Raw genomic sequence first — 25,069 nt, forward strand, 5'->3', positions numbered from 1 at the left:
GAGTATACGGTGCCCCTCAAGCTGCCCCGCGCCCCCAAAAAGTTATGTGAGGCGCCTATGGAAATGAAAGAATGGAAAGGCAGAAGGTAGCGACTCGAGGGAACCAGGAGACATAGGACCATTAATCATTGCTGTCTTTCCTCCTCCTCCTCGTCCTCCTCCTCTTCCTCCTCTGTCTAGTACTTCTCCTCCTTCTACTCTTCCTCCTCCTGTTCCTTCATCTCAATCTGCTTTCCTCTTCTTTTTCTTTCTTCTCCTCTTCACCCTCTTCTTTTCTTCCTCCTTCTCTCATTCTGCCCCTTCTCTTCTCCTTTTCCTCTCTATCTCCTTCCTTCTCTCCTCGTTATGTTGTCTCTTTCTCCTCTATTCCCTCTTTCTCTCTCTTTCCCTCCCTCAAAGGTCTTACGTTTTGTTTTTCTTTCTCTTAATCTTCCCCTCCATCCCAATCTCTCTCTCCCTCCTAGCTTTCTCCCTCCCTCCCTCCCTCTCTCTCCCTCCCGGCCTCCCGCTCTCCCTCCGTCCCTATCTTTCTCCTAATAAAAACTTTTCTTCTTGTCTCTTCCCTTCATAATCTCACCATAACCTTCCTTTCTTCTTCTGTTAAATCCCTCTACGCCCTGGACCCTCACCTCCTCCTCCTCCTCCTCCCCCTCCTTCTCCTCCATCTGTATTGCCGGTATTACCCACAACTTCGGCAGCAATCGTGGAGGAAGAAGAAGAGGAGGAGGAGGAGGAGGAGAAGAAGGAGGTGACACTCGGTGGAAAATCGGGGAGTGGGAAAGCTGTGCCGCATTGTCCTCATAACCGCACTCAAAAAATCCTAGGCAGGTTTATATCCAGAAAAGAATTAATGGTTTTCCACTTGCTCTTCCTGTTCCTATCCATCCTCTTCCTCTTCTTCCTCCTCCTCTTCCTCCTCCTCCTCCTCCAGAGTCAGGTGTAAACAAAGAGGAAGAAACCGCAGGCACAAGAGGTCTGGGATGTTTTTAAGTCACGTTTTTTAAGTCTCGAGAGTTCACCTTATTAAAGTAAATCTCTCTCTCTCTCTCTCTCTCTCTCTCTCTCTCTCTCTCTCTCTCTCTCTCTCTCTCTCTCTCTCTCTCTCTCTCTCTCTCTCTCTCTCTCTCTCTCTCTCTCTCTCTCTCTCTCTCTCTCTCTCTCTCTCTCTCTCTCTCTCTCTCTCTCTCTCTCTCTCTCTTCCTCTTCCTATTTCTCGTTTTTTGTCTCAGTTTTGTGGTTGGATTTCGATATTGTTTTACGGTTGTGAATGGAGAGGTTTAATTTTCTTCTGCAATACGTACTTAACAAATTCAGACAAAGGGTTCAGTAATGACGTGAAGGTATACAACATTAAGGACGAGCGGGTAACTAATCAAATGGGAAACTAATTATATACACATCAAGTTCAAATCGTCGTGTTTCTGGTTAATATTGTGTGACGAGAGTGATATCCACGCCCACCATCGTAATAATGTTTGAAGTTGTCGAAGTTTATAGTTGATGGAAGTTGATCGTTTTTGACACTTCATACTTTTTATTAACCCTGATTTAGCTCTGATTAATATTTATTTTTGTCATATTGTTTTGTTAGAAGATGTATCCGTAGTTTATTAAATTCTAAAAACGTGTATCTATCTCGTATATGTATGACGTATTTATATTCCCTATAACGTATGTATTGATATATGAGAAGACGGATTCATTTATTAATTTATACATAACGAAAGAAGATATTAGTTTCAATTTAAACCTGAAATAAATCCTAGTAGTATATGCAAACACACACACACACACACACACACACGCACGCACACGCAACCCCCCCCCCCCCCCCAACACACACACACACGCGCACACGCACACACAAACACATATTCACACACTCAAACACACACTCATTGTATTTCATTATGGTGGTGGTAACAAAACAACAATTAGGGTTTACAAAGAGAGAGAAATGCATTACAACATTAGCATATCATTATTTTTTACAGCGTTTATTAGTTAATTGCACGGTAGGGGTTGGAATGAGAAATTAATTAGTCTTTAAATACTGTGTTTCCTCTCTCTTGTTTTATGATCTCCTCTTCTTCCCTCTCCATCGTCCACTCTCAGCTAAATCACCAACCACTGGGAAACATATATCATAGTTAACCTTAAAATATTCAAACTCTCACTAGACCGACATTAATAGCCCAGTATTATACCTCAATATTTCGAAACTATTATATTTATCTATTTTCCTATTATTACGTATCCACTGTCACTAATGCGATATAACTAGATATAAATGGCCCTTGAAACCTAGCCCAAGATAACTAGCACTCTAAACCTAGTTCAGTATAGCTAGCTAATGATAACTAACTTTTTAAAACTAGCCAAAATCAAATAGCTCAACTTAACTAACTCCAAAACTAGCCCGAGGTACACTGCTCTCTTAAACTAGCTCATTATAGCTAGCCCAGGATAACTAGCACTCTAAAACTAGCCCGAATTAACGTAACTAGCTCTAAAACTAGCCCAAGGTACACAGCTCTCTTAAACTTGCTCATTATAACTAGCCCAGGATAACTAGCACTCTAAAACTAGCCCCAGGTATGTTGTCCAGCGTTGCCAGCTCAGGGTCACTAGTCGGAAGGGATTATCTTCAACATTGTGTAATATCACGGCTACTGTATGGCATGTAAGCTGATGAACATGTAAATTGGGCCATTCATGTCTGTCAAGTCTCTCTCTCTCTCTCTCTCTCTCTCTCTCTCTCTCTCTCTCTCTCTCTCTCTCTCTCTCTCTCTCTCTCTCTCTCTCTCTCTCTCTCTCTCTCTCTCTCTCTCTCTCTCTCTCTCTCTCTCTCTCTCTCTCTCTCTCTCTCTCTCTCTCTCTCTCTCTCTCTCTCTCTCTCTCTCTCTCTCTCTCTCTCATATTTATTCATCAGTTCAGGTGTCAAAATAATGTCTTGTATATATTCACGACTGGGACGATGTTTCTATGTGCCTGATTGCGTGTATGTGTATGTGGGTGTGGGTGTGTGTGGATGTGTGTGTGTGTGTGTGCGTCCCCATGGCCATAAAAGAATCACTAAGTCAACGTCAAATTACTTGACACTAAAAACGGAAGCACCATTAAGAGAAACACAGAACGTTAAGTGGGATTAGATTCAGCTCATTTTCGCCCATCCTTTTTAAACGCCAGAGTCACCCCCCGTGCGATCATAGAAAACGAGGGCGAGAGAAAACGGGAAGTCATCACCGCCCATTGCCGGCACCTTGTTTCCAAATGACGTCATCGCGCGGTACATGGCTCACGTCTCGCCCGCCGCGCCGCTTACCTCCTGCAGGGTATGTCCGCAGCTGATGTTGATGAATTATACACACTCGTCACGTCCCATTAATTTGTATTGAGCAACGCCTGTGAGTTATGAAAGAGTATAATATTCGTAATAATCTCCCTGAGTGAATTTGTCATCAGCGTTGTAATAGGAGAGACGTGTTGCATTTATTGTTTTTTCAGCGTTTGTTTTCTTTTCTTGGATTCTTTGGTTGATTTAGTGTCATAATATTTTCGTTTTTTCTGATACATGGAAGTCCTGTTTATGATTTCTTTTCTTCCGTTTTTTCAGCGTTATTTATTATTTTCTTGCATTCTTTCGCATATTCACTGTCTCGATAATACATTTCTTTTTTTGCTGTTACATGGACGTCCTATTAATTTCTATCTAAACTGTTTATTATTTCTTATCTTCTTTTATCTGTATATACCACGGGTAATTATTGTTTTTGTTCAATGTTTCCTTTATATTCCTTTCTCTCTTCTCTTTTTTTCTTTCCGTTTTTTTCTTTGGTTAATCTCCCTTCATGATTTTTTTTTTTTTTTTTTGTTAGCTGGAAGTCGTCTTTTTATCTTCATCTGAGCTGTTTATGATTTCTTTTCGTCTGTGGGTGTATATATTACGATTTTTTCTCTCCCCCTCTCCCTCTGCCTCTCTCTTACTTTCGCTCTCCTTTCTCTCCCCTTCCCCATTCCCACACACACAAACCGTCCCTCTAACAACCTTTCCGGGCCTTAAGCTGACTTCATCCCTGACTTATCGCCTTATTTTTTGCCTAAGTGATCGTTCCAGTGTTCTCGGGGTCAGGCTTTCGTGGTGGGGGCGAGTTGCGGAGGGTCAGTGGCTGCAACTTGAATGGTTACCTGTATTCGTGCGCCGTTGACGTAGAGGTAAATTAGGGAAAGGCGAGCTGGTGGAGGGTAAGGCTTGTGGAAGACTAGGTGTAGAGGTGGCGTGGAGAGAAGGAAAAAAGGGAAAGATGGGGCTGTGAAAGAAGTAAAGGAGGAGATAGATAGGGAAAGGGGAGATTGAATGTAGAGAGAAAAGGATGGAAATGAGGAAAAGGAGATGGGGGAATGAAAAATGTAGAAGATGAGAGAGATAAGAGAAGGGAGATTGAATGTAAAGGAAGAAAAGTAAAGAGAACGAAAGGAGAAGATAGGGGTTTGAAAGAGGCAGATAATGAGAGAGATAGAGGAAAAGACGAGTTGAGAAAGACATTGCAGACACAGAGACACAAAGACAGACATACAGAGAGACAGACGAGAAGAAATCTAGTACGTGAAAAGAAGGAAAGGGAAAGAAGGGAAGTAAAAGAGATAAAGGATGAGAGAGAGAGAGAGAGAGAGAGGCAAGAAGACATCCAATACATAGAAATGAACCATTGATGTGAAAAAGAAAAAAGAAAGATAATAAAATAACCAGAATAAGAAGAAACAACAGGACAAGAAGGACTAAAAAGAGGCAGCAATTCATGAAGGGACTTAGATCGCTTACGTGAGACTCCTTTTACCTGGTCTTTCCAACTTTTATCGTCTTTTTATTGCACTAATCATTGCCTATTAGTGACTGCACATTATTTTCATCCCCTTTTATGTATCCTTCCATTCCTTGCACTGACTCACTCGATAGGAAACTCGGAAAAAAGGGTTGAAATATGTCCTTACTTAACGCGTCTGGCAGGAATCAACATTGTTCTCCATTTTATATATTCTTAAACTTTCTTTTTCTCGATGCGCTAATTAGCAAGATCTTGGCATTCGTCAAACATGAATTAATCGTACAGGAAATGTGGGAGTCAAACAGACGAAAAGATCGAGGGTGACATATCAGAAACGAAAAAAAAAGGAAATATATCAGAAATCATTATATTTTTTGGACGCGAGATATTGAAAGAGATAAAGAGAAGGAATCCAAGCAAAGAAAGTCGAGTTCAGAGAGAGAGAGAGAGAGAGAGAGAGAAGGAAAAACTATCGCTAAAGACCAGATGTATTTCCCCTTCTCTGCAGGTGACGTCAGGTAATTGGCGAGTAATTATGAAGTATACAGGTAGAGTCGCAGGTGTTCTCTTTCTCTTTCTTTTTCCTTTTTTTATTTCCTTTTTTTCCTCAATGACCTTTTCCTCCCTGTAACTTTCCCTCCTATTATTTGCTTTATTTTCTTTCGTTTTCCTTTTTAATGTCTCACTCCTGTTTTCTCTGTCCTTTTTCTTCTCCCTTTTCCTCTTTTTCCTCAATGATTTTTTCTCTTTTCTCTCTTACTTTCCTTTTCTTTACTCGCTTTTCTATTTTGTTTTCTTTTCAATGTCTCGTTTCTGTTTTTCACAAATTTCTCTCTCTCTCTCTCTCTCTCTCTCTCTCTCTCTCTCTCTCTCTCTCTCTCTCTCTCTCTCTCTCTCTCTCTCTCTCTCTCTCTCTCTCTCTCTCTCCCCCCCCTCTCTCTCGCTCTCACTTGATAAGGTTCCTACTCTAAGTTCTTTTACAGCGAAGAGAAAATTCAATTAAAATTTATAATAGCCGTGCAAGTGCTTGATTTTTCCAATTTGGGAGGAAGTTATTCTCTCTATCTCTCTCCCTCTAATTATTAATCTATCTATCTCTTTGTCTCTCTTCATAAGGGAGGAAGGTCGTGAATAAATCTTCCTCCGCCCTAAAGCAAGCAGCGTGTATAATTAAAATGATATACCGAGAAATATCCATAGCCGTGTGACGTTTATTATAGGAATGGCAGTGAGGGAAAACCATGAAATGTGCGGGTTATACGTGGGTACCCTTCAGTATGGTATTGAGGGTATTATATATAATTATTAATGGGGGATTTTTCGTTGTATATATTCTTAAATACCTTTTTTGGGTCGTTTGTAGTTATAGTAGTTGTAGGAGGAGAAGGAGACGGAGGAGGAGGACATGGAGGAGAGGAAGAAGGAGGAGGGGAAGGAGAAGTTGGAGGGAAAATGAAAACGAAAAGAAGGAGACGAATAAGAACAAGAAATTGAACAAGAAGAAGAAAAATAAACAAAAAGAAGAAGAAAGAGAAATAGTGTTATGGATAATAGTAACGATAAAGATGATACTAGCAATGAAATAATAATAACGATGATACTAACAGTAATAATGATAACGACATAGCATCAGCAGGCGTAGGAATGGACGTAGTGGAAGTAATATAAGTAATTTAACGCGAGAATAAGCTGTTGAGGTTATGAGGGCAGCGGCGAGGGTCCTGTTTCATTAATTATATGTACTTTAATTAGAGGGAATTATATTATAGGTGATGATGAATGGGACTTTGTTTGGGCCAACTTTCTTTTTTTTTTCTTTTTTCAATTAATACGTTCTCAATTTATACATTTTCAAATTTTTTCACCATTAAGACACCTGAAGGGCCACGTTATCCTGTTGTCTTTTGTATAATATTTTCCATTTTTATTTTTTGCGTGTTTGAATAATGTAGAGAATTAGTGTTTCTCATTATAAAGGCAAATGAACTGTCGCTTTATCCTTGCGGTTTAATTTCAAGGTTATAAGTTTACACCAGAAAATTAATATAACCAAATTAAAATAGTTATATATATGTGCTGACTGAATGTTAAAGTAAAGTATCGTAAATCACTAATAAAATAGAATTGTTTCCGTAAATGTCATGAAACTTGTCCTTTTAATATTTTCAATTGTTCATCTTATAATAATCTTTCAAATGTAAAAATAATATCGTAAATCAGTTATAGCAAATCCGGTTCCGTAAATATCTCGCCACTATTCTGCTTTTTATCAACGGTTTAACTTAAAAAAAAAAAATGTCTCAGGTGTAAAACTATCCCAAAATCGGTAATGGCAGATTCGGTTCCATATACACCATGACACTATTCACTTTTTATTTTTCACTGGCTTAGCTTCAAAAATCCCTCACCTGTAAAGAAAATAATACCCCAAATCATTAATAGCAGATTTTGTTTCGTATATGTCATGACCATTCTTTTTTTCAATGGCCTACCTTCAAAAATGTTACCTGGCCACAATAATTAATCCAAGCCCCTGAAAGTATGACTGAAACTAATCATCACGCGCGCAGGTATTGGGACAGGTAAAAGTTGTTCTGTGGGTGTGTTCGTGTGAGTGTGGAGGGAAGGGGAGAGGAGGAGGAGGGGGACTGTGCTTGTGTGTGGGTTGGTGTAGGTGTGTGCGGGTATGTTGTCCAGGTCATTGTGTGTGAGTGTGTGCGTGTGTGTGTGTGTGTGTTCTGTCAGGTGAGTATTTTCCAGGTTGATTAGAGATGTACGTGCTGGCCTCCGGTGCTCGTGTTGTCCAGTGCAGCCAATAACAGGTAGACACACGGACAGACAGACAGACAGATATATAAAAGAACACTGAAATGGCAGACAGGACAGTAGAGAAATAGGATGGAGAGGAAAATCACACAAATGAACAGTCAAAGAAAAGAATTAACACTACAGAGACACACCGAGAGGCAGACCAGCAGATAGGGCAAGAGACAAACTCGGAATGACAGACACGACAATTGAGAAACAGGAAGGAGAGAAATGTGGCAAGCAATGGACAGACAATCAAAAAAGCGAACAAAAACATACATGGACAGAACGATAGTAGCAAATGAGGGTGGATAGATAGACCAAAACAGGCTCACAGACAGTAATAGAGAAATAAGGATAGACTATAATGGAGGGAGAATAGAACAACAGCAAAAATAAACATGATAGCAAGAAATGGCTGAAGAGGTAAGGGTTAGGATTAGCTCTCCGCCTCCTACACATATTCTCATTCTATAATACCCGAGGAGGAAGAAACCATAACAGGGAGTACTATGGTAGACGTGAGTGCTTTTTTATGGCACCAGTGAGACCTTTTTCATTAAGCCTGTGTGTCCCTCTGGCTTCGCTGGGAACGATATAAATAATCAAGAAAATGTTGAAGAGTACGGGACCTTGACTTTAGCGGTGAAGGTCATTGTACTGGAGTTTTCGTAGGACTTTAATTGACTACTGTGTTTTATGCGATATACAGAGGGTTGAGGATAATATGTGTATCGTGAATTTGTTGAGTCTTCTTATAAATGTTGATTCTTCGCCTTAACACAAACACAGACACAGACAGTCCCCTTCCCTTATAGAAACACCATGAATACCAATGAATACTGGTAAAACGAAGCAAAGTAGCTGTTTCAAAGGCACACACAAGCAGGACGCACATTACCTATACTTCTGAGAGTTTACAAGACCTCCATTAACGTAACTAGTTGCTTAAAGAAACTCATACATGTAGAATTTATAAGATTTTCACCCAATGGTTAATGTATATCCTTTACAATGAAACTATGATTGTAACAACTCCTCAAATCTTTTAATTCGTTTCAACAAAGTGATTATAGTTTTCTTTGGGACGTGACACAAAATCTAATAACCGCATTGCAATAGATTTTCACCTTTGAGTTGATGTATGTACTTTTCATTGAAGGCTTCTGATTATTACAACTCCACAAAGCTTTTTAATTCGTTTCAACAGAGGTGGATTATATATTTCTTCGTGGCATGACAACATTCAATACTTATTTACCATTGAGTTAAATGTATATCCCTTAAAACGAGAGTCTCTGATTATAACAAGTCGCTCGCACACAAAACTTTTTAACTCGTTTCAACAGAGGGGTTATAGATTGTTCCAGGGCATAACACTGAATACAATAACCGTTCTAATATATTTCCACCGTTGACAATGAAACTCTCTAATCATAACAAGTCATCTTCCCAATACTTTTTAATTCTCCGGGGCGTGACACCGAATTTAATAACCGCTGGTGTTTCCGGTGCCGTCGGCGGGCTGTGCGGCGGCTGACACGACCGGCCCGCGCGTTAAATCTGTCAAAGGGCCGCGTGAGTGTTAGTGGGACGTGGTCTTCAGCGAGCCTGCCGTCACTGCTCGCCACCCGCCTAGTAGTACGAGAGTTGTTGTTAATCCCTTTCTTTTCTTCCCTTTCTTTTTTTCCATTCTCCTTCAGTTCTTTCCTTCCTTCAGTCCTTTCCTTCCCTTCCTTCTCCTTTCTCTTTCTCTTCATTTTACTTTAGTTTCCTTGTCAGTAATCCCTTCCTTCTTTTCTTTCTTTATTCTTCATTCTCCTTCAGTTTTGTTGTTATTTACCCATTCCTCTCCTTCCTTCTCCTTCCATTTTTCTACATTTTCCTTCATTCCAGTTCTTTAATCCTTTTCTTCTCCCTCTTTCTCTTTTTTTCTCCATTCTCCTTCATTCCTGTTGTTCTAAATCCCTTCCTTCCCCTCCCTATTTCTTTACATTTTCCTTCATTCCAGCTCTTTAATCCTTTTCTTCTCTCTCTTTCTCTCTTTTTTCCTCCATTCTCCTTCATTCCTGTTGTTCTAAATCCCTTCTTTCTTCTCTCTCTTTCTCTCCTCTGTTTTTCTTTCCCCTTTCTCTCCTCTCTCTTCCTCCTCCGTCCTTCTTTCCTCTCTCTTTCTCTCTGATTCATTTCTCCTCTACCTCACATCGTTAACCGTTCTCAATGCTTATAGTTAAACGGGCAAGTAAAGTAAAATAAATCTGCAACAGCCCCAAGGTATGAATTTAATGAAGTTTTTTTTCTATCCTCGTTTAATTATTACCAAATCAATGTTATGTTTTTTTACCCGGCTGATCACGTTAAGGATAAGATTACCTGGTGGAGTGTGTGTTGCGCAAACCCGAGAGCGGTGAGTTTGTAAGCCCTTCAGTGCTTTCGGTGTGATGTGCCTGAGGGTGTGTTTGTGTTTGTTCGTCACACACCGATACGTGGATGATAGATTTACACACATGATACCTTGACACACACACACACACACACACACACGCACACGCACACGCACTGAACCTACAAGTAAGAAGGGAAGAAAGAAAGGAAAGAGAGAGAGAGGGGGAAAGGAAAAGATACAGAGGAAGAAGGGAAGAGAGAGAGAGAGAGAGAGAGAGAGAGAGAGAAGAGGATAGGGATTCATCTTCTTTCCCTCCCCATAACGTAACCTCAACAAGATTTCCGTTTCCTTGTGTCGGTTTCGGAGTCTCATTAACGCACCAAACAGGAAGAGGAAGAGGGAAAAAAAATGTCACACTTACGAAAATAATTTGACATACACATTAGTTTTATCGCCTTAGTTTAACGAGTTTTTTCCTTATCCTTCTTTCTCATCTTTAGCATAATGGCTCTTCTGTAAGGTTTTGTTATATATATCCGTTCTTGTTGTTCGCTCTCTTTTGTATGCACGGTAAGAAATAACGTGGATGAGGATTTTGTGTTTTATTAAAGTTTTCCTTCCGGGTTTGAGAAATTAAGAGTGAGTGCTGCTTCCTCTTCCTCTTTCAACTCTTTTTTCATTGTTTATTTTTAAGTTGTTAGTATTTTCCATGTCAAAGGTTGTAGAAATGGTCGCCTGCATAGACTAAGAAATCAAGAATGAATGTTTCCTTTTTCGCTTCTCATTATCGATTCCAACACTTCTTTCGTATTTTGTATTATGATATGATTTTCCACGTTAAAGATTATAGCACGTATTTCTTATGATATGATTTTCCACGTTAAAGATTATAGCAATAGTCACCCTGTATAGTCTAAGCAATTAAGAATGAATGCTGCTTAGGTTAGGTTAGGTTATATCAAGATGTCGATGATCGTTGCGTCTATAGTTAACGACCAGGACAACCTTTATACATGTACTGCTATTACCAACCCATATTCCTCTTATTTGAAATTAAACCGTATGATTGGAAACGTATTATAAACTGCTATCGTTAAACTTGCTCCTCTTGTGCCTGGTAACTCAATAGAAGAGGCTAGAGAGATTTATTCCTCTTCCTCTCTTCAGAAACGATTACAACCCATAGTCCTCTTATTTGAAATTAAACCGTATGATTAGAAACGTATTATAAACTGCTATCGTTAAACTTGCTCCTCTTGTGCCTGGTAACTCAATAGAAGAAGCTAGAGAGATTTATTCCTCTTCCTCTTTTCAGAAACGATTACAACACATTCATTTCTTTGCTTATTTTTGCTCCCGTGATAATTTTAAAGGTTACGGAAATAGTCGCTTGCATAGACTAAGAATTAAAGAATGAATGCGCCTTCCTCTTTTCCCTGCTCTCAGAAACAATTCCAACACTTCTTCTCCGTGTTTTTGATGCTGTCATGATTTTCCACGTTGAGAAATATATAAATAGGCCTGTACAGACTCTTTTTTAATATTCTTCAAAGGCGTGTCGACGCTGTGCAGTTACTGTTACGAAAGTGTGATCGAGAATGACTTGTGATTGTAAGCTCCTTATGTCGACGTCCTGACAAATGGATTACGTCACATTCTCTTTGTCGCTCAGTCTTTCTCCCTCTCTGTCTTTTAGTATATCTGTCTACCTATATGTCTATCGTTTTATACATCTACCTTTTTATATCTCTCTACCTACCTATCTATATCTATCTATCCATCCATCTTTCTCTACCTTTCTCATATCTCTTCTCTTTCATTCCCCTCCCTACAAACTGAAGGGAAAAACATCTCTCTCTTTCTCTCTCCCTTCCTTCACCTCCCTCCCTCTCCTCCTCCTCCTCCTTCTCCTCCTTCTCTCCCTGAAATCGCCTGAGGGTAAAAGTGAAGTAGAAAGGTTTTAATCTCACCCCCAAAAAGTGTTATAATACACAGTGGAGTTCATGCCCCTCTCCGCCGCCGCCGCCTCGTCTCTTCCCTGCCTGGATTAACAATGTATGCAGTGTAATTATTGTGTAAAAAAAGAAAGGGTGTTATTTACTCTCTCTCTCTCTCTCTCTCTCTCTCTCTCTCTCTCTCTCTCTCTCTCTCTCTCTCTCTCTCTCTCTCTCTCTCTCTCTCTCTCTCTCTCTCTCTCTCGCTCTCGATCTCTCACCTGTAGTCAGTGTGCTGTGAGATTTCTATTTTTGGGGGGTCTTCTGTGTCACATGTCAGTTCTCGAAGGTAGATTTTTTTTGTTATTGTTGAAGGGATAATACGTTTCAATCTGACTAGTTTTGATTGTGATTCCTTTTTTTGTCTCGCAGTAATGGTGTTGTAAATTGTTTTGATCATATTCCTGTTTTCTGTTCTTTCCTTATGACTAGTTTTGATTGTGATTCCTTTTTTTTGTCTTGCAGTAATGGTGTTGTAATTGTTTTGATCATATTCCTGTTTTCTCTTCTCTCCCTAATGACTATGTGAAAACGGCGGGTAATTATCTCAAGAAGCTTCTCCGTCGAAAAAAGGTTAAGGAAAAGATCACAGTCATACCCCGACATCACTGTTTTCCAGGTGGCTTTCTTTTATCTGTATTTTTCTTCCCTTAGCGTAGTTTTCTCCTGTTCCCTAACCACTATATGCCAACGGCCGCTCGTAAGATCCTTCACCCCTCAAGACTAAGTTCGAGCATTAGTCAAGGTTATGGTCTGAAAGCTTAACATGCGTCTCCCTTAGCGTGAACTGAGACCAAAAATACACAATTTAGCTAACGAGAACTTGTTGGATGCGACCGCGAGATTACAGCATCATACGTATAGTAACTTTAATGCTTTGACGGAATATAACGGGAGGTAGAGAGACATTAAATAGAGGATAGAGAGGATAGTGGAGACATTAGATACACGCCTTAGCTAGAAAGAAAACCTGTTAGATGCCACCGCGAGATTACAGCATTATTCGTATAGTAATTTTAATGTTTTGACGGAATATAACGTGAGATAGAGAGACATTAAACAGAGGATAGAGAGGATAGTGGAGACATTAGATACACGCCTTAGCTAGAAAGAAAACCTGTTAGATGCCACCGCGAGATTACAGCATCGGTCATCTGGTATTTTTTGAGGCTTTGACGGAATATTAGGTTAGATAAAGAGCTTTGTGCGGCGGAGTGTATTGTGACGAGCCTTCTCTGACCGTGCGCTAAGCTGATTTGAGATTTAAAAGAGTAAGTAAAGGTAATCCGGCACCGTCACGTATTAGAGTTTGGTTAGAAAAAGAAGAAAAAAAAGAGGATCAAGTTTACGGCCTCAGTGAACTTTTGTGGCATCATTAACATCACCACCATCACCATCACTACCACCGCCATCACCACTGCTAATTCGATCACCACTACCATCACCACCCCTACCACGACCACTACCACCCACATCACCGCCAGCAACATATGTATAGGGACAGTAATGCCTCCCTAAACAGTCGCCTGAAAGCACGTATATAGCAGGCCATGTAGATATATTTATAGGTAATGGAAGATGGCCGTTTGCTTGAAGTTTTATAAGAGAATGAATATTGATAGAGTTGCTTCAGGTAATGTCGGAATGGATTTCTTTGAACTATCGACTTATTTGTTTGTGCTCTTCGTTTCTTCTTTTATATTTGTACAGTAAAGGAAGCAGCTAAAGGGCAAAGATGAATAGGAAAAAAGCTCGCTAATCACGCTTCTATAACGGGTTTTTTTTAGCTTTCCTTCGGTCTACCAGTAATTCGTCCGTTTACAGATTAATTGAAAGCAAACGGAACCTCATAACTTTGTCTCTTCTGCGCCGCCTTATCAGTACTTTTAACAGTGGAAAATGTCTCTCCAATTACTAAGCGACAGATCCCGTACCACGAACTTAAATTAGTCACGGGTTCAACTAGTAACATCAAAACATATAGTGAAAAATTAGTATAGTCCTCCTTTTTCAACTTCTATCTAATTAGGCAGTCTGATATCACGCTCCGGACTCGTATTATGCTCCCGGTAATGTGATTTCCGACCCCTAATGCGTCTGTAGCCAGGCTAAATATTTTGGTACAAAATACTGAATAAATCACGCGGGGAAAGGAGAAATATTGACGTTTTTTATACAGTAAGACAACATTACAATCAGGATAAGGATAGATAATACCTTCTTTCTGTGTGTTGTTTCTTAGCGTTTTGATTCAGAATATTAAGTAAGTCACAGGAGGAAAGGGAGAAATATTGCCGATTTTTCCAGTGAGACAATGTTAAATTCAGGATTAGAACAGATAGTGCCTTTTTTAATGTGTTGTGCCTTAGTGTTTCTTGATAGTCCCATATTATAGAGATTCAAAGCCTCAACACGGGAGAAAAGGCCAGGAAATATCTCTTTAGGGGTAGTTAGATAATGCTTACTCCATTATTCTTTGGTGCGAAAATCAAATAGAGATAGATAGATCGATACATAAATAGATACATAGATTAATAGATAGATAGGTGTTGCTCTCTTCTCGCTTCATTTTTTTCCTTCGGTTTTTTTTTTTTTTTTGTTTTTTTTTTTAAGTATCTGCGTGGAAGTCTTGGGAACATTATATCCAAGTTTCATTTCCTAGCATAATTATTTATTTATTTTGTGCGTTTTACTGCTTGCTATCGTTTTTGGGGGGGGATTTTACTTTCATAACATTCACTTGCCCCCCCAAAAAACTCCATACAGAACGAAAAACAAGAAACAGTGAATCTAACCTTTTTATCGCGGCTTTTAACAGCTTTCAACTGTGTTCAGGGTTTTGGGTTTTAGTCATATTCACTTGCTAAAAAGAATCTACACAGCGGAAAGGTGAAAAAAGTTAATGTAGTCTCGAAACGTACACAGCAGCGACTCCCAACGTACACACAGCATCCCATACGTACACAGCGAGGTACACACACTTTCCACTCACACCGACAAGCAAACTCCCGCTCTCACTTCCTTCTCTCTCCGGATAAAAGGTAAAAGAAATTTGTCATCGGCGGTCGCCCCAATAAATCCCGACCATTAGTCATTACTCAGGCTTACCTTCAACAGGTGATTGGGGGGTGAAGAGCTAACGGTGGTGGTGGTGACGGTGGTGGTGGTGGCGTGGCTGTGCTCGGCGGCGGTGCAGGGCGTCAGGGCGGCCTGGGTCACGGCCCACGATGTGTCCGGAGGTTATATAGACAGGGCAGCTGCGGTGGGCGGGGCGGTGGGCGGGGCCATGTCCGCCCACCGCCCCCATGCACGTCCCGCTGCCCTTAGTCCCGTGTCAGAATGGTACGCCCCCACCCACCGCCACCCACACCATGACACGCCGCGCCACGCACTCCTACACACGCACACACACAAAAAGATAAAGATATTGATGCTGCTTGCTTCCTCCATTATCCTTTGGTAAGAAGATCAAATAGAGAGAGATAAATCGGTACATAAATAGATATATAGGTTGATAGATAGATTGGTAGATAGATACAGACGCTGCTTTGCTTACTCCATTATTCTTTGGTACGAAGTCCAGACAGATAAATAAGTAGGTAGATAGATAGAGGTAGATAGCTAGATAAATAGATTTTTTACAGTAAAGGAAGCAACTCAAGGGCAAAAAAATAACAATAATATATATATATATATATATATATATATATATATATATATATATATATATATATATATATATTCTAATCATTCCCCCTATAAAAAATTAGTCTAGGAGATTGATAGATAGAGAGATAGACAGATAGATAGATATAGGGGAGGTCGTGTGTGTGTGTGTGTGTGTGTGTGTGTGTGTGTGTGTGTGTGTGTGTGTGTGTGTGTGTGTGTGTGTGTGTGTGTGTTTCTCAAATCGTATATTCATCATCAGTTTATTTCTTCATTAAAGTATCTAATCATCCATACTCGCACATAGACATATCCCAAAGCCTGCCCCCCCCAAAAAAAATCACGCAAAAAGTTCACAATATATCGTTTTAAATTTTTATCTCATTACTTGTCCGGTCATCTAATAATAATAATTTCGCGAGAAGAGAACAAAAAAGCATCGGCCGCTCACTCTAAATAACGCGACAAGTGAACAAACAATATCGTTACCCAAGTCGCATTACGCTCCGATAACAACGAATAACAGCCAACGAATTCCGGACGTTTTTTCCCTAAGAGCTTTGCATATGCAGGAGCGTCACGGTAAACAATTACGACGAGCACCAAAAAGACTCATTATTTCGGCCTCATTGGAAGCGCGATGAAGATTTCCCGAGCAGCCTCTCATCTGATTGGCCCAGGAGTGGTGACGTCACGAGCTAGGCCACGCCCCCCTCCTTTGGTCATTGTGGGTGATCCGGCGTTTCAAAGACCACTCACTCTGTCACGGGCAGGGGTCGAGGAGGGGCGGAGGTGAAGGTCGAAGGCGAAGAGGCTAAGGGGGCGGAGAGCCGGAGGTGAAGGGACGAAGAGGAGTGAACGGGCTAAGGTGGAGGGGCGAAGGTGGAGGGGCGAAGGTGGAGGGGCGAAGGGTAAGGAGTGAAGGGAAGGGGCGAAGGGAGACTTAAAAAGGTGAAGCTACATGTGAGGTTGACGGAGAAACACCATGGAGAGAGAGAGAGAGAGAGAGAGAGAGAGAGAGAGAGAGAGAGAGACAAATAAAAAGCATACAGACAGACAAATTAACACACACATACACACACACACACACACACACACACACACACACACACACACACACACACACATAGAAGTACTTTTCCAAACACTGCCATCCTTAACCTAACTTCCTTTTCCCTTCTCATTCCCCAACACTCTTAAGAAAATCGCGGGAAAATACCCCCCTCCAAAAAAAAAAGATAGTATATAGGTCCTCCATTTCTGGCAGCTGACCCGCCCCTCCCCCCCCCCCCCCCCCCACATAAAAAAACACCAAATATACTGAAAAAATCATTCGTCCCTTGACCAGTAGTGTGCCTCGTGGCCTGTCTCATACACACCCATACATTTGCCTACACCGAAGCATCTACTTGTTCATCATTTATTGGCTCGACGTATTTAGATTTATATACGCATGGCAACGTGGATTTTTATTAATATGCAAATGCGGACAGACTCGGACACGCATTACAAGTCTCCCCGTGTGCAAGTCGGATACACAGACTGATACACGCGTGACAGGAATACAACAGGAATACAACACCCGAAAATCTAGTGGTTGCTCTTGTTGGGAAAAAGTGTATACGTGAAAATAACGTATATAATTCATTCGATGATTATATATTTTGTTTGAGGGAGTCATTGTGCTTCCTTATATAGTGTTCTTTGTGTGGAAGTGTTGTTTTATGATATTGTTTGGTTATTAGTCTAGGTATGTGTGTGTGTGTGTGTGTGGAGAGGGGTTATGTGTGTGTGTGTGTGGGGGGGGGGGGTCATGAATAGACACAGACAGACAAAGTGACAGAAAAAAAGACATAGAAGCAGAGAATAAAAGGCAGATAGACAGACTCCCACACATACAAACAAACAAACACAAAGGCATAAAGAGCATTATATACAGAAAAAAAAACAATAGAAATAGAAAAATAAGTTACAAGACATCAAAGAAAGACTAGAAGAGAAGGATACAAAGAGAGAGAGAGAGAGAGCCTGTCTATACGTCCGTTGAAATTCGTATCCAGCTTTGTCTGTGTTCATGTTTCAGTATCTGCCTCTAAACATTCTCTCTCTCTCTCTCTCTCTCTCTCTCTCTCTCTCTCTCTCTCTCTCTCTCTCTCTCTCTCTCTCTCTCTCTCTCTCTCTCTCACTTGCTTTCTCGCATTCTCGTTACTACGAAACACACACACACACACACACACACACACAAGCCTCGCGCCCCACAACTAAGGGAAAACAAACACCAGCAACACAAACAAACACACACACATACGCACATAACATTTAGCAACACAACTTAGAACAATACCGCAACACGGAAGCCTCACCTGCCCCCAATTAACCTCAGGTAGATCTTATTCTCCTCTCAAAGGTAATAGGAACAAAACAATATATATATGACAAGGTATTCTTCTATTCCCCCTCCCTTAACCTCCAATACCACGAAAGGTAATATCATAGACCCATTATCCTATCTATATCACTTCTGTTTTTTTGCTTTTTTCGCCTTTTGGTTTCATCCTCTCTTGGAATTTCGTCACCCGCTAACTAACGAACAAGAGTAGTTTGGAAAGAGAAACTATAGAATGTGATATTGTATGTGTGTGTGTAGGGGGAGGGGGGGGGTGTACTGTGTGTGTGTGTGTGTGTGTGTGTGTGTGTGTGTGTGACGATACTAAAGCACATATACTCGTTAGCAAAACAGCGTATATGTGTTTTTTGTTCAATCATTTTCTTTTCCTTATTTCCAATCTCAAAAGCTTATTCTTTCCTCTTTTTACCATCCTGGCTTTTAATCTGTCCTTCTTTCTTTTGTTTCCTTCTTGCGCCTCCTCACTTCTCTTATACTTTATCTTTTTCTCTTCCATTCATCTCCTCTCTAACGTTCCTCTTTCCTCTTCACTCCGTCGTTCCTTCTCCCTCCTTCTCTCTTCTCTTTCCCTCCCTCCTTTCCTTCCTTATTCCTCCTCTTCTGTTCTCTCTTCGCTCTCTCTCCCTCACTTCCTTCCTTATCCCTCCCCTTCTCTCCCCCTCTCCCCCTCTCTTTCTCCCCTTTCCTCTCCTCTCTCCCATCCCAATCTGTACATTCCGCCGCTATTATTTCATCAGCAGCAAAAGTTTGTATCTTTGATTAATATAATTTTGGGACGATTACTTTTTCGGGTTATTCGCGATACATTCTGCCGCGGCTCCTTCATTTTAGCGGCGTGAGAGGTTAGTGACTCGCTACGGCAGGTGATTATGCCTTACCTGTAATTAAGAGAGAGAGAGAGAGAGAGAGAGAGAGAGAGAGAGAGAGAGAGAGAGAGAGAGAGACTGATTTACAAACTAACAAACAAACAGAGAAGTAGAAACACACACACACACACACACACACACACACACACACACACACACACACACACACACACACACACACACACACACACACACACACACACACACACACAGACAAAGACAAACAGAAAACACAGACACACACAGACAGACAGACAGACAAAGACAAACACACACACACACACACACACACACACACACACACACACACACACACACACACACACACACACACACACACACACACACACACACACCGGCCGTCTTCTCCTCTTCACTATACTGACTACTCGAAGTTAAACAAAGCAAGAACTTGAGCTGGAGAGAAAAATGAACTTCTTCTGTTGTACTTTCCTTCGGTGATCTGCTTTCTTTTCTTTCTTCTTGTTTTTCTTTATCCTCCTCCTCCTCCTCCTCTTTCTCCTTGCCCTTCTTCTTTCTTCTCCTTCATTACTCTTCTTTCTCTCTCCGATCTCCTCTTATCTCTTTTCCCTTTCGGTTATCAATGATTTTCTTTTATTCCCTCATCTTTTTTTCTGCTTTTCTCCTCGTGTTTCTTATTTTTATCCTCTTTTCTTTTCTTTTCTTCCCTTTTTGTGCCTTGCCGTCTTTTTACTCATTTTTTCTCTCCTAATCATATATTTTCCTTCACTCTTTTCATTCTTTTTATTTTACTCATCATTTTAATTTGCTCTTTTCTTTTTCTTATCCACTTCCTCTCTTCCTCTTCCTTTTCCTCCCCCCCTTTCTTCTCTTCCTCATTGACCTCCTAAACACTTATTTCCTCGCTTTAACGTTAACGAATTCCAAATTTAACAAACAAAACATTTTATCCTCGAAGAAAAAGATAATAACGTTCTTCTATTAAAACGTTCAATAGTGACATGCTTAATTGCCGTTCTTTGTTGCTCTTTTTTTCTTTTCTTTTTCTTTATATTGTGTGCTGGGGCCAAATTTGTTTGCCTCGGCATTTTATAGAAGTTTATTTTTCATGAGGCGACTCGATAATTTTTTTGTCAGCATTCGGTGTAAATAATGTAATGTGACTTTTTTTCCTTCTTTTTTTCGCTCTTTTAAAACATATTATTTGTTGTGCGATGTGATTTTTTATCCCGGGGAGTTTTTTTTATATATTTTTTCCCTTTTTCTAGTTTCTTTTTTGGCAAGGCGTTTAAATAATGTACTGTGACCTTTTTCTTTCCTTTTTTTCCCTCTCTTAAAACATAATTTGTTGTGAGAAATGTTTTTTTTTCACCGAGGAAGTTTTTTTTATATATTTTTTCTATATCTAATCACGCCTCAATACCAACGTCTCAGTGTGTGTGCGTGTGTGTTCCAAAATCATTGCTCGACTATCTGTTATGATTATTTTAAAACGCTGTAGCTATTTTTTTATTGTTTTCGGCCGAGGGACACACACATTGATGATAATTAATGCCTTTTCATGAGCAACTCTTTTATCCTTCTCCTACCACACGCAGATCACTAGTAGTAGCGGTAGTAAACAGACACCCTCGCCATAGACCGACATGTCTTCTGGTGTCTATTCTTCCTATGTATTCCTATGTATTCCTCTTCCTGCTCTTCCTCTTTCCTTTCTTTCTACTGTATTCCGTTCTCGCTCTCTTTCTCTCCTTCACTTATTCCCTTATTCCTCCCTTTCTCTATGCTCTTCTCTCCCCCTCCCTCCCTCCCTCCCTCCCTCATTCCTCTCGTTCCTTTCCGCTTTCTATTCTCCTGTATTCTCTTTTCTTGCTCTCTTCCCCTCCTCTACTTTCTTCCTTATCCCTCTATCTCTTTTCTCTTCTATCCCCTTCCCTCCCTCCCTCATTTATCTCCCGTTCATCTCCTCTGTCTCTCTTTCTCACATTCCTCTTCGTACATTCTACATATACAAATTCCTTTATGTAATGTCTCTTAGCTTTAAGAAATTCAACCTTATTTGTAATCTTTAAGTAATTACGAGCTCAGGGCAAGAACTTTATTTTTCTTCTTCCGTCGGGGCAAAAAACCGTTTCTTTCAAGGTGGAGAGAATTTTTTCCTCAGACTCTAAACGTTTCCTCTCCCTTAAACGTTCAAAGACAACCAACTTTTCCGGGTGTCTTTTCAACATTTTTTTCTTCTTTTTTTTTTTCATTCTTTTGCGTCGCCTTCCCGATCACACTTGTGGGGAGTTAAAGGTGTGTGTGTGTGAGAGAGAGAGAGAGAGAGAGAGAGAGAGAGAGAGAGATGGGTATGTATCATATTAAGGTTTTGGTTATTTGTATCGGTCTCTCTCTCTCTCTCTCTCTCTCTCTCTCTCTCTCTCTCTCTCTCTCTCTCTCTCTCTCTCTCACACACACACACACACACACACACACACACACACACACACACACACACACACATTGACATTCTTCAACACCTTTACCTGCTTTCTCATTAAGGGGGTCATTTCTGCACAGGTAATTCGAGGTTTGGTTTTATCCTTCCCAAATATGATCATCCAATAAGTCCCTTCCTATGGTTATGTCAGAGAGAGAGAGAGAGAGAGAGAGAGATGGTTTGATGGTAAATATTCGTTAACTAACACGTTCGAATCCCGAGTATCATTAGTTAATTTTATGCTTTCCGTTAATAATACTTCTCTTTTTGTGTGTGCGTGTGTTTTAATGGTTTGGTAGATGATGTGTGTGAATTTTTTGTTTGTTGTTGTTTGTTTTCTCCATGAACACGTAATTTTAACTCTTTTTATTAGTTGGAATTGTTTATCATTGGCATTTTTCATTATCTATATTCTGTTATCTCTTTTTGTGTTAATTTATCTGCTCATTCCTCCATTTTTTTTTTATATATTTACGTTTGTATTAAGCTCATCCCCATACTGTCCAAACCCTTTATGCAAGAGTTAACCAGCACCTTCACTCTTTCATCCCTTACACTGGTAAACTCTGGAACTGCCTTCTTTCGTCTGTATTTCCTCCTGCCTATGACTTGTCCTCTTTCAAGAAGAGTGTATCAAGACACCTCTCCATCCGAAATTGACCTCTCTTTTGGCTATACTTATCTATTTTCTGTTGTGGGAGCAACATATATATATATATATATATATATATATATATATATATATATATATATATATATATATATATATATATATATATATATATATATATATATATATATATATATATATATATATATATATATATATATATATATATATATATATATATATATATATATATATATATATATATATATATATATATATTCGCCTCTCTCTCAACTCATCACCCTCTGCCTCTCTTTCCCTTCCATTCTTCAAATCTATCCCTAAGTCACCCTCCTTAACTTCGTCTCCCTTATTCATCCCTAACCTCACCTTCCCCCAACCCCTGCTGGCCTCCTCTTTCCCTCATCCCAGTGCCACCAGCTGATGACTATGGCACTCGTATGGCCTCTCGCCCTTCCCATTTGATAGGCACCTCCCTCTCTCTCTCTCTCTACCCATTTCTCCTTTCTCGTTCTTCTCCATTTGCTTCTATTCGCTGTTTTATCTTCTCTCCGCTCCATTTGTTCTCTATCTCTTCTTTATCCTTCTCTTCTTTTTCTTTCCCTTCTTCCTTCTTCTGTTTCTCTTTGTTTTATTAATCTTTTCTTCGCTTTCTTTCTCAATGTCCTCTTCCTCCATCCTCCTCCTTTTCTTCTTCCTCTTCCATTTTTTCCTCCTCCTCCTCCTCCTCCTCAATATCATCATAATCATCATTATTCTTTTAATAGCACAGTGGATTGAATTTGATCATCATATTTTCATCATTACACTTATCTTATTAGCGAACGAGTTTTCATAATTTTTTTTTCTTTTCTTCAATTAAATATTTCGTCTTGGTTTTCTTTCCCTTTAGGCCAGTCAAGTGTTTTCTATGATAATCACTAAGACTGCATTATGGATTTTATTTTATTTACTTATTCCATAGTTTTATATCGTTACTTTCTCCTCTCTATTATGTTTCATGTTTAGTATTTATATTTTTTCTTATCCTTTTCCTCTTTTTATTGCTTCAACTTTATATGTTTCTTCCATCCCTTCCTCCTTTTATTCACTTGTCTTTTCACTGCTTTATTATTTTCATCACCAATTTATTTACACTCTCCATCTCTTACTATTTTCATCGATGCTCTCTCTCTTCTTCCATCCGTGAATACCTTGCCTTGGCCCAGTAGCACCCAATAGCACCTCTCCTTAAGCCTCTCTTACACCTGCACCGGGGAAGGACTGTCGCTGGCTTCCCTGTCGCGCGTGGAGAGAAAAAGGCGGAAGGATGGTGTCAGTGAACCTCAGTGGGAGTGATTTTTCTTCGTAATTTATATCCGTCGTTTGTTAGATAGAAATACAGGTTGAGATGAATAGGGAGAAAGGTGCGTTTTTTTTAAGTATAAGAATAGAAACATGATTATATTAGGAACGGAAGTATTTTTAGAGGAGAACGTAAAGAAAACATGTATAGGAAGAGGAAAAAGAACCTTGTTTAGAGAAAGAAAAATAGGAAAACAGGACTAGTATGGAAAAGAAGAGATAGATAGAGAAAAATAGGAAAACAGGACTAGAAGAGATAGATAGAGAAAAATAGGAAAACAGGACTAGCATGGAAAAGAAGAGATAGATAGAGAAAAATAGGAAAACAGGACTAATATGGAAAAGAAGATATAGACAGAGAAAAATAGGAAAACAGGACTAGTATGGAAAAGAAGAGATAGATAGAGAAAATAGCGGAATAGAAGTATATTTAGAGAAGAAAGTAAAACAAAAAATCAATAAAATTACGAAGAATGCCCAGATAAATAACAGGAAGACAGAAATTTTGAGAAAGAGAAGAGATAGATAGAGAAGATATAGGAATAAAAATATGTTTTGAGGAGAAAGCCAAGAAGACATTTATAAATTTAATAAGAATAGGAAACATACCCAGAGAAATAATGATAGAGAAACAGGATATGTGAGGGAAAAAAGAGAATGATAGAGAAGACATAGGAATAGGAAGGAGAAAGTGAAGGAACATGTATTAATAAATAAGAATAATAAGCATTCTCAGAAAAATAATACCAGGAAAACAAGATTCGTGAGGAGAAGAGAAGAAAAAAAGACAGACACAAAGCGAAACAATAAATAACATTAGATTAAGCTAAGGAAATCTCGGGATATTTTTTGCAAAGCTGTAATTAATCAGACTAACACTAATGCATTTTTGTTTCTCTCTAATGAACACACTCCGGCTGTAATTATCTCGCTCCTCTCGTTACAACTTCGTAAGCCGGTGTTATGAATGACGAAAATGAGTCGGTATTTGCGTGAGTTTCTCAATTGTTTTCGTTGAAGTACATATCCAGTGACGCAAACTGTGGTAAACTGTGGTAATAGATTGATATAATGGACCCAGTAATCGTTGAGTATTATTATATATTGGTTTTTTCGCTAGTATTGAACTAAAGCTTACTGAATGTCAACCATCTCTCTGTCCTCTTTTCCATTAATCTATCCATCTATTTCTATTAATTAACAGACACCATGGTTAGGCAAACTCTCTAACTCTTGAAGTATTATTACATAGGTTTTTATTTAGCTATTCATGAACTTAACCTTACTGATTGTCAACCATCTCTAGGTCCTTTCCTCTATCAATTCATCCATGGCTAGGCAAACTCTCTAACTCATTAAATATTGTAAGATATTGATTTTTTAGCCATTCATGAACTTAACTTTACTGAGTGTCACCCATATACTATATTTGTCGTTTCTTGCATCAATCCATCCATCTATTTCTATTAACCCTTATAGTGCCGGAGCCGCCCGGGTGACTTGGCTAGTAGACTGCCATGAGCCACCCGGGCGGCTTTTCACACACCCTTTATTTTGTTCCATCACTGTACGTTTATAATAATTATTACGGTATATTTTTTATAGGTAAACATCCTCAATAATTAAACTTCATCATTCGAAACCTTAAGCTTGTTAGTAATGGATAGTCTGTAAAAG

General features: G+C 39.6%; 1 protein-coding gene across 2 annotated transcripts in view; it reads right to left on the reverse strand.

Moving 5' to 3' along the window:
• Positions 1-15,231, reverse strand: part of LOC127003543 (ribosome-binding protein 1-like) — a 47,713-nt gene extending 32,482 nt beyond the window's left edge. For both annotated transcript variants that reach the window (XM_050870402.1, XM_050870401.1), the window contains exon 1: positions 15,123-15,231. The gene's annotated coding sequence lies outside the window, so the exon portion shown is untranslated. The remainder of the gene's footprint in view (positions 1-15,122) is intronic.
• Between the last annotated feature and the right edge of the window lie 9,838 nt (positions 15,232-25,069).

Source organism: Eriocheir sinensis, chromosome 25 (assembly GCF_024679095.1).
Source record: "Eriocheir sinensis breed Jianghai 21 chromosome 25, ASM2467909v1, whole genome shotgun sequence".
NCBI lineage: Eukaryota > Metazoa > Arthropoda > Malacostraca > Decapoda > Varunidae > Eriocheir > Eriocheir sinensis.